The sequence below is a fragment of the Papaver somniferum genome, chromosome 8, assembly GCF_003573695.1.
Source record: "Papaver somniferum cultivar HN1 chromosome 8, ASM357369v1, whole genome shotgun sequence".
Taxonomy (NCBI): Eukaryota; Viridiplantae; Streptophyta; class Magnoliopsida; order Ranunculales; family Papaveraceae; genus Papaver; species Papaver somniferum.
The window spans coordinates 34,271,847-34,282,522 of NC_039365.1; the positions used below are offsets into that span (position 1 = coordinate 34,271,847).

General features: G+C 39.5%; 1 pseudogene; it reads left to right on the forward strand.

Moving 5' to 3' along the window:
* Positions 1 to 9,367: 9,367 nt before the first annotated feature.
* Positions 9,368 to 9,468, forward strand: LOC113307094 (annotated as a pseudogene).
* Positions 9,469 to 10,676: the final 1,208 nt, after the last annotated feature.

A 10,676-nucleotide genomic window follows, 5' to 3' on the forward strand; every position in this document is an offset into this window, starting at 1 on the left:
TTTTGTAACCCTTCGTTTGGCAGCCAGCGGCATGGCTTTGGCGTGGTTTAGGCGCGGGCAAGTTAGGATTTTGGCATAGTTTTAGGCGCGGCCAAAATTAGGGTTTTTGTCATAGTTTAGGCGCGACCAAAATTAGGGCTTGGCATTGGGACAAAAGTTGCCACACATTTGGTGGCGAACTTGGACGGTTGAGATTTGCATCTCAGAAGGAAGAGTGGCCATTGGCACTATGGTGCGGCTGGCATGGCATGCCATTTGCACTATGCTGCGGCTAGCATGGTTGGTATGCCTTTGGAGAGGAGATGTGGCTGGCATGGCATGCCATTGGCACGGTGGTGCGGCTGGCATGGTTGGCATGCCTTTGGCGCGGAGATGTGGCTGGCATGGAATGTCATTGGCACGGTGGTGCGGTTGGCATGGTTGGCATTACTTTGGCGCGGAGATATGTGAAAAAACGGGGGTCTAACACCACCAACCAATATTTCGTTTAGCAATATCTATGGTCAAACTCAAATATACTTTTAAGAGAATCAACAAGACTCAATCAATTAAAAGTATATCAACGAGTTTATATCTCTCTCTCTCTTTATTTGATTTCCTCAAACATAATACAAGGAATAACTTGGATGGAACCAAAGACCAATATCCAAGGATCAAACATAATACAAGGAATATCTCTCTCTCTCTCTCTCTCTTTATTTGATTTCCTCAAACATATTACTTTAATTGATGATCTAACGCACAACCTGTATTATTTCAATTATAAATATAAAACAATATAATGTGGAAACTGAAATAATACAGACACCAGAAATTTTGTTAACGAGGAAACCGCAAATGCAGAAAAACCATGGGACCTAGTCCATATTGAACACACACTCTATTAAGCCTCTACAGACACTATCCTACTCCAAGCCAACTTCGGACTGGAATGTAGTTGAACCCCAATCTGTCTCCCTATGATCCAAGGTACAGTTGTACTCCCTACGCCTCTGATCCCAACAGCATACTGCGCACTTGATTCCATTAGCTGATCTCACCCACAACTAAGAGTTGCTACGACCCAAAATCGCAGGCTTTAACAATAAACAAATCTGTCTCACACAGACAAGTCTATCAAAGGATCAATCTGTCTCCCACAGAAAAACCCTAAAGTTTTTGTTTCGTCTTTTGATAACAATCAAGGTGAAGAGGAACCAATTGATAATCCGGTCTTATATTCCCGAAGAACAGCCTAGATAAATCAATCACCTCACAACAATCTTAATCGTATGGTAGCGAAACAATATGTTGCGGAATCACAAATAATGAGACGAAGATGTTTGTGACTACTTTTTATATCTTGCCTATAAGAGATATTAATCTCAAGCCAATCAATCTGATTGTACTCGTACGATAGAAGATGCAAGATAAGATCACACAACTACGATAAAAGTAGTATCAGTCTGGCTTTACAATCCCAATGAAGTCTTTAAGTCGTTAACCTGGTTTTAGAAGAAGAAAACCAAAGATTAAAGGATAAACGACTCTAGCACGCAAACTAGTATCACACGTGAGGTGTGTGGATTAGTTTTGCAGAGTTGCTAGATGTCCCCTTATATAGTCTTTCAAATCAGGGTTTCGCCTTGGTCACAAAGCAAACAATATCCACCGTTAGATGTAAACCTGATTTATATTCAAGCTAATATTTCTCAACTGTTAGATCGAAAACTTAGCTTTTTATACACAAATGAAATGTACGCTTCTAGGTTTGTTAACTGATGTGATTTGTATATAGTGGTAAAAATGGTTCGATTCTCAGACTTGTGAAGGATATTAATTAGACTTAAATTCTAATATTAAAATAGAAAACTCACTAAAAATTATAGCAAACTCAATCAAAGTTGATATCAATATTAAAAGAACACTGAGGCTAAGATTCCACTATTTTCAAAATTCAAAGTGATTTAATCCAATATTTATATTCATGCAATTTTCTTGTTCAATTTGATTCTTACTATTGCAACAAGTAGATTTTCTAAAGTAATAATTGTAAATACCAAGCATGAAGCATCAAGAGTCTATAAACTAAGCATACTCCATCAAAATAGATCACAATCACTCAAATAAAAATCATATTCAATAATAGTCCAAGGCAAATAATCATAATAATAATTGCAATAAATTAAATTAAATAGATTGTACCGCTTTTTGTTGGAAAAATAGCTTCCTCTATCGCCTCAGCAATAGGGTTTAGTTCCTCATATCAAAAACAGGTTAAAAATAATAAATCATGGCTCAAAAGGTGGTTTTATTGAAGAATATATAAAACAGTAGATCTGCAACGGTGTATAGATGTTACAGAAGTCACCGTTACAGTTGGTGTCGCAATACTGAAGATATACGTCACTAATCAACTGTTACAGGATCAGAAATTTAAGACCCTAGAATACGACTGTCCTGTACAGCTTAATGTTCTTCAGCTGTTAAACAACGACATTGTTCTGCGACTGTTTCCTGTGCGTCAATGTTCTTCGCGTTCTTCCTCTTCAGCAGCAGCAGCAGCAGAAGAAACAGAGTTTGGTAAAGCTCTGATTTCTTCTTCTCTGGCTCTCCTTAGATCCCCAAACTCTCGACCCCTTCTATATGACCCAAACAATCTATTTATATCAAAAATACCGATTAAATCTCTCCCAAATCTTCCAAAATCTCTTTCCTTCTCTTCACGGCAAGTTGCGGCAATTTCTTGTTTTAGAATTTCTACGCGTTTCTGAGCTTTCCTTTTTATTCTAAACTCTTCCTTAGATAGATACAAATCTTTGGGAAGGTTTACAACACTTTAATCTCTCTAAAATTCCCTAAAACAGGTCACACACGTGACTTTCCATATTTTCTGTTGTGATAAAAATCCGTCGATTGAGCCCAGTCTAATCGATTTCAACACCCATATCAGATTCCTAGACCCATAAGGAGTCTATCCTATGAAAATCAGAGGTTTAATCGACCTCAAACTCCTCAAATCAGAACCAAAATCTGCCAATTGTATCTACTTTCCCGCCTTGTTTCAAATGTTGAAGATGGTTGCCCCTTATCCAGGGTAGGGGTGCGATTAGCAGCTGCCTGGAAATGGGATGCCCCTTAGTAATTAGGTTACCCCTTATCCAAAGTGAGAGTCGAATAGCAAATGTCCTCCGGGTGCTTTCCGACAACTTTTCGAGCCAATTTTTTCCAAAAATGTTTATTGGCCAAAAATACCTACAAATAAATAAAACACCATAATAAGTACAAAAATGAGCCCTAACAATATATAGAATCGAGACAAATCGGACACAAAAATGTGTCTATCAAATACCCCCAAACCTATTATTTGCTAGTCCTCGAGCAAAAATAAAATAGAAATAAAATCCTAACTCACTGTCGCAGGCATCGTCGATTGCATTTAGCGTATGCAATAAGCCTTTAAACCCCTAGGTGTCCCTAGTGGCGGAGTGTTGTCTCCGGAGGGCTTACCAGAGGTATACCCACAAAACCTTTATACTCCAGACCCTAGCTATCTACACAGAACCTTGGAAGGCACTAAAGAATCTCCTTGGTTGGCATACTTATTGACTACAGGAGGAAGTACCCTGATGCGAAATTCCAATTGTTGTACACGAGTTTGCACTCAAGCATACTAAAATTCATATGAAGTGACAGAGCTCTACTCAGATAGTGCACTATGGACATCAATATCCGGAGTCAAACTAATCACATGGATAGATCAAGAAGATGGATATAGAAAAAATAGATGGTTTTGATGTTTACTAGGTGAACGGTGTTTCTCATATCTGTCTGAAGGCCTCCGCCAAAATGAACCTATCCTAATGGACTGAGATACGGTCTGACTAATATCAACACACTGGCATATACAAGGGTACCAGTGTCGATAATCCTAACTCTAGGTCAACACAACTGGCATATACAAGGGTTCCAGTGGTCGACTTTATTGAATTTATTCCAGTTGGTCTGATGTGGTCTCTCTTTTTCTTCTTTTTTTTTTCTTTTTTTTTTTTTTTTTTTTTTTTTGTATCTCAATCACTCTAATTCACCCTAGCATTGGTAACAACTTGAATCGTGAGCCCCACCTAATCACTTAGAGAAACATAGTTTAAAAACAAAACAAAATAAAAAACAGAAGTGAAAAGGACTCAACGAGATATGGTGAAACTATCATGTTATTTCTAACACCTGAGCTTGTGCTTTTATGAATAGACTCTTTAGATGTTGCCATCTAGTCAGATTGGTTCCTCAACTCCTACAACCAAAATGCTTCCATCCACTTAGATGGTTAGTGCCATCCTTAATAGGGATAAATTTCTAGGCTCTGGAGTTTATTATTGCAACGAAAAGGTAACAAAAAGTTCTACCCACCCCCAACAAAAATCTAACATTGTCCTCAATGTTTCTAATCAAAGAACAGTACCAAAAATATAAGTAACATGAGGAAATAGTAAAGAGAGAAGTCGGAAAGATAGTACCTGGGTGAAGTGTAACCAAAAAACCTACAAAAATATTATACAAACATACAAAATCGCCTCGATGGTCAATCAAGGTAAACAGGGTCCTCCAGAGGGACCTCCTCAACATCACCTGTAGGAAAAGGCTCTAAAAAGGGCTTCAATCGCTGACCGTTAACTTCGAAGAACTACTACCATCTGGTGTCTCAATCTCAACAGCGCCATGAGGAAAAAACAGTACGGACCACAAAAGGACCGGTCCACCAGAGCGCAACTTCCCGGGGAATAGATGCAAACGAGTGTCTACAGAAGAACTTTTTGACCTGGAGAAAAGAATGACTTTCGTAAAATATTCCTATCATGCACAAGTTTCATTTTGTTCTTATACTCCTTAGCACTATCGTATGCATCTCTACGAATCTCGTCCAACTCATTGAGCTGGAGCTTTCTTTGAGCTCCTGCCTTGTCAAGTGAAAAGTTTAAGTTCTTAATAGCCCAATAGGCTCGATGCTCTAACTCAACAGGCAGGACATTTGCCAAACATAAAATAAACGTAAGGTGACATTCCAATGGGTGTCTTAAACGCAGTACGGAAGATAAGCATCAGCATAGTAAGCCTCGACGACCAGTCTTCCTATTTGGATTAACTGTTTTCTCTAGAATACGTTTAATTTCCCTATTGGAAACCTCTACCTGACCACTAGTCTGAGGGTGATAGGGTTGCTACTATGGGTAATACCGTATTGTTTCATTAAAAGAGAAAACGGTCTATTACAAAAGTGTGAACCTCCATCACTAATATAGCTGCGGCGTACCAAAACGTGTAAGTATATTCTCTTTCAAAAACTGGACTACGACCCTGTGGTCATTCGTTTTACACGGAACCGCCTCAAACCACTTAGACACATAGTCTACAGCGACAAGTATGTAAAGATAACCAAACGAAATAGGAAATGGACCCATAAAATCAATGCCCCACACATCAAAGACCTCAATCACTAAAATAGGGTTCAAAGGCATCATATTCTACGGGAAATGGTTCCTAACTTCTGGCAACGCTCACAAGAAACACAATGACTATGGGAATCTTTAAACAACGAAGGCCAGTAAAAATCCACACTGCAAAATCTTAGCAGCAGTCTTCTTAGCACTAAAATGACCCCCACATGCATGTTCATGACAAAAGGAGATAATACTAGACTGGTCACTCTCAGATACACATCTCCTAATAATCTGGTCCGGACAATACTTAAACAGATAAGGATCGTCCCAAAAGAAATGCTTAACCTCGGCTAAAAACCTCAGAACGATCTTGCTTACCCCAATGTTGAGGGTTCGATTGTTCAGACAGTAGAGTAACAAGATAATTCACTATATTTGCATACCAAGGTGATTGGGAAACAGAGAACAATTGTTCATCAGGAAAGCTATCCCTTATAGGAAGGGAATCACTAGGGGAACTAACAACTAGCCTAGACAAGTGGTCTGCTACTACATTTTCTGCACCCTTTTTGTCTCTAATGTCTGGGGAAAATTCCTGTAACAATAGGATCCATCTAATCAATCTAGGTTTGGTATCCTTCTTAGATAAAAGGTATTTCAAAGCAGCATGATCTGTATAGATTATGATCTTAGAACCTAATAGGTAGGACCTAAACTTATCCAAGGCAAACACGATGGCTAAAAGTTCCTTCTCGGTAGTTGTGTAGTTCATTTGGGCATCATTCAGAGTTTTGCTAGCATAATAAATCACATGAAGTAATTTGTTTTCTCGTTGTCCTAAAACGACGCCTATAGCATAATCTGAAGAATCACACATAATCTCAAAGGGTAGGTTCCAGTTAGGTGCCTGGACTATCGGGGCAGTAGTGAGTAAAGTTTTAAGCTTCTCAAAAGCCTCTAAACAAGCATCATCAAAGACAAACTTAACATCTTTGCAAGCAAATTGCAAAGAGGTCTAGAAATCAAGCTAAAATCCTTAATGAATCGACGGTAAAAACCTGCATGCCCTAGGAATGACCTAATATTTTACGGTTTTTGGGACCTGTAAAGTCTTAATAAGGTCAACTTTGGCTTTGTCTACCTCTATACCCTTTGAAGAGACGATGTGCCCTAACACAATTCCTGATTTAACCATGAAATGGCATTTTTCCCAATTAAGCACTAAATTTTTTTCCTTACACCTAGTCAACACTAATGTCAAATGATGCAAGCACTCATCGAAAGATGAACCAAACACTGAAAAATCATCCATAAAGACCTCTAAGAACCGTTCTACCATATCAGAAAATATGCTCATCATACAACGCTGAAAAGTTGCAGGGGCATTACATAGCCCGAAAGGCATGCGTCTATACGCAAAGGTACCAAAGGGACAGGTAAAAGTGGTTTTCTCTTGGTCTTCTGGGGCAATAACGATCTGATTATAACCGGAGTAGCCATCTAAGAAGCAATAGTGACTATGTCCAGCTAATCGCTCTAGCATTTGGTCGATAAAAGGAAGGGGAAAGTGATCCTTCCTTGTGACCTTGTTCAATTTCCTATAGTCAATACACACACGCCATCCCGTGGTCACTCGGGTTGGGATTAATTCATTATTATCATTCTGGACTACAGTGATACCTGATTTCTTGGGGACAACCTGAACAGGGCTGACCCACTTACTGTCTGAAATTGGGTAAATAATACCCGCATCTAACAACTTAAGCACCTCTTTTCGAACTACCTCTTTCATGTTAGGGTTCAGTCGACGTTGCATCTCCCTAGAAGGTTTGGAGTCTTCCTCTAAATGAATCTGATGCATACACACAGTAGGACTTATACCCTTAATGTCTGCTATAGTCCACCCTAAAGCTTCCTTATTGTCTTGAAGTACATTTACTAGCCTACTTTCCTGATCACTATCCAAATCGGAAGCTACAATCACAGGTAAAGTCTCAGATGGGCCTAAAAACACATACTTTAGAGTATCGGGTAGTGGTTTAAGGTCCAACTTTGGGGGCTCTTCTAAAGAAGGAATTAGGGTAGTCTCAGAAACTGGTAACGGTTCGAACCTAGCTTTCCATCTATCAGTGTCTAACACGGGTAGAATCTAATAGAGCATTCACCTGTTCAATAGTGCTATCGTCGTCAAAATCTAAACCAAAATGGGATAGACAACTTTCTAATGGGTCTTCAGACAAGATGTTTGGTAATGACTCCTGAACTAAGGCTTCTATCATGTTCACCTCCTCAACACATGTGTCATCTAGCTCATGAGGTTGCTTACTGACATTAAAAATGTTCATCTCCATAGTCATATTACCAAAAGATAAACTCATCACACCATTTCGACAGTTAATGATCGCATTAGACGTAGCTAAAAATGGGCGACCTAAAATCACAGGTATCTGGTTCTCTGGGTCAGGGACAGGTTGGGTATCTAGGACCACGAAATCCACTGGATAAATAAACTTGTCGACCTCAATAAGAACATCCTCGATAACACCTCGAGGGATTTTAACAGACCTATCAGCTAACTGCAGTGTCATCTGAGTAGGTTTCATTTCACCAAGTCCTAGCTGTAAGTATACATGGAATGCAAGTAAGTTCACACTGGCTCCTAAGTCAAGTAAAGCTTTTTCTACCCGGAAGTTACCTATTGTGCAAGCAATGGTAGGAGAACCTGGGTCTTTGTACTTTGGAGTTGTGGTGTTCTGAATGATTGAACTTACGTGACTAGCTAAAAAGGCTTTCTTATGGACGCTAAGTTTTCGCTTTCGCGTACACATATCCTTAAGGAACTTGGCATAAGCAGGAATTTGCCTAATTGCATCTAATAAGGGAAGGTTTATGGTAACTTGCTTAAAAACCTCCACTATGTCATTAAAGTTCGATTCCTTCTTTGTTGGTACTAATAGCTGAGGAAATGGGGCTCTAGGCCTAAAATCAGACCTTTCAGGAACCGAATTCACATCATCAGAAACTTTATCAGTCTCTTCAGCTACTGGTCCTGAGAGGTGAGATCCTGAGGGGTGAACTACAGTATGTTCACTATCGGGCATGGTTACCTTATTGTCTACAACTCTACCACTTCTAAGGGTTCTAACAACATTCAATTGATTCGATGGTTTTGCACCTAATTCATGAACTCCTCTAGGGTTGGGTTGTGTTTGACTAGGAAACTTACCTTTTTCTCTCAAAGAATCACTTATCAGACCAACCTGGGTTTTTAACTCGGAAATAGCCTGACTATTTTCTTGTCCTATCCTGTTACTAGCTTGTAGACTCTGTTCTACGGATAACTGAAATTTTGCAGTTTGCTGAGTTAACAAGGCGAGAGATTCCTCTAAACTTAGGATTTTCTTATCTGACTGATTCTGAAACTGAGCTAGTCCTGAAGGATTCTTAGTATAGCCAAAACCTGGGGGAGCATTAGAATTACTAAACTGACCTTGACTTTGGCCCTTAGACCACGAAAGGTTCGGATGGTTTCTCCAACCAGGATTATAGGTTTCTGAATATGGGTCAATCTTTTGACGGTTATCAAATCTAGTGTTATTATAAAGAGCATTGGCTGCTCTTCAATATTCTGGCCTTCCCAAAAAGGCTCCACTCTACCACTAGTCTGGCCCACTTCTAAGGCTTCTAACCTTTTTGCTATAGCAGCAATTTTGGCATCTGATTCATAGCCTCTTTCTACCCTATTAACGTTTCCTCTACTTCAAAGAATTGTTTTCTGGGGTGCCCTACTATTTTCCCATTACTGGGTTTTTTCGGCGATTTCATTAAAAAATTCCATCGCCGCATCAACAGTTTGGTTTTCAAATCCAGTAGTGCATAGAGACTCAACCATGGTCGTTGTGGAATAATCTAAACCCTCATAAAGGATCTGAACTAGCCTAACCTTTTCTAAACCATAATGAGGACACTGGGATAATAAATCATTGAACCTTTCCAAATACCTATATAAAGATTCTCCCTCTTATTGTGAAAAATGTGCATATTTGCGTCCTAATAGAAGATGTTTTTTGCCTAGGGAAAAACTTATTGAAAAAGGCAGATGTAAGTTGTTCAGATGTCTCAATTGACTCGGAGTTCAAACTATATAGCCACGACTTGGCCTTATCTTTCAGGGAAAATGGGAATAACCTAAGTTTCAAAGCATCATCATCTAAGCCTCTAATTCTTAGAGTACTACAAATTTCCTCAAAATCCCTAACATGGTAATAAGGCTTTTCATTTTCTTTCCTTAAAAATATTGGGAGCATCTGTAAGGTCCCAGGTTTTAGTTCTTAGGGTGCCTCTGTTTCAGCTAACTTAATACGCGAAGGACGAGTAGTCCTAGTTGGATTCAACAAAGCTTTCAAAGTTTCCATTTCTGGCGCTATCGGAGCAACAGGGATTCTCTCCTCAGTCAAAGGACGTTCAAAAACAGACTCTTCAAAAGTCGGACTTTCTAGATTAAGGTAATCGAGACGCTTAAAACTACTAGGTTTCTCTTTAACAAATCTACCTAGTGCGTCTCTTTTATGTTCAGGCATACAATAGAATTTTCTAAATTGGAAGGGTAAGCAAACACATATCAAGGCCGACTCAACCAAATCAAACCTATTGATTTCTAGCAAACAAAAAGCATGATGGCTCCACTTAGATTGTTTCTAGACCAGCTTCTAATCCTTCGAACGAGAATTCGTTACAATTTAAGCAAACCCCTCTGGAATCAATCCGAGTTAATGTAATTTGAATGGAGGCGAGGGAAGATCGGTGGAGATTTGATACCCAAGGCCTCACCGGTATTACAAGGCGGCGCAGTCACGCATTCAACTTACATAAACCGTCAAGAACTTTGAAGTATGCTTAAAAGAGTAACCAATATTTTTCGAATGACTTTCCTGTTAAGCTCGTTACCCTATCGGTCTCGTTCTAGTCAAAATTTTAGGCTTAGGTTCGCGTAGGTTACGTGTTCCTAAAGCGGGCAAGAAGAGAACGGTGATGAAATCCTAACCCTTATCTTGTATGGCCAGGCCTTGCCCTTTACTAGAAAAATAAATGTCCGTATACAGTCCTCAACATATATGCATACGAAGGAGTCCAGTAACTCGCTGACAGGGGATTCACGAGTGTTTAGAATCTTACCTCCCGTTCCAAACGGGGGATCAATCGGTTGTAATCGACTCGGGCCACTGACTCCGATCTCTAGTGTACGAACCCAAGGTGCAG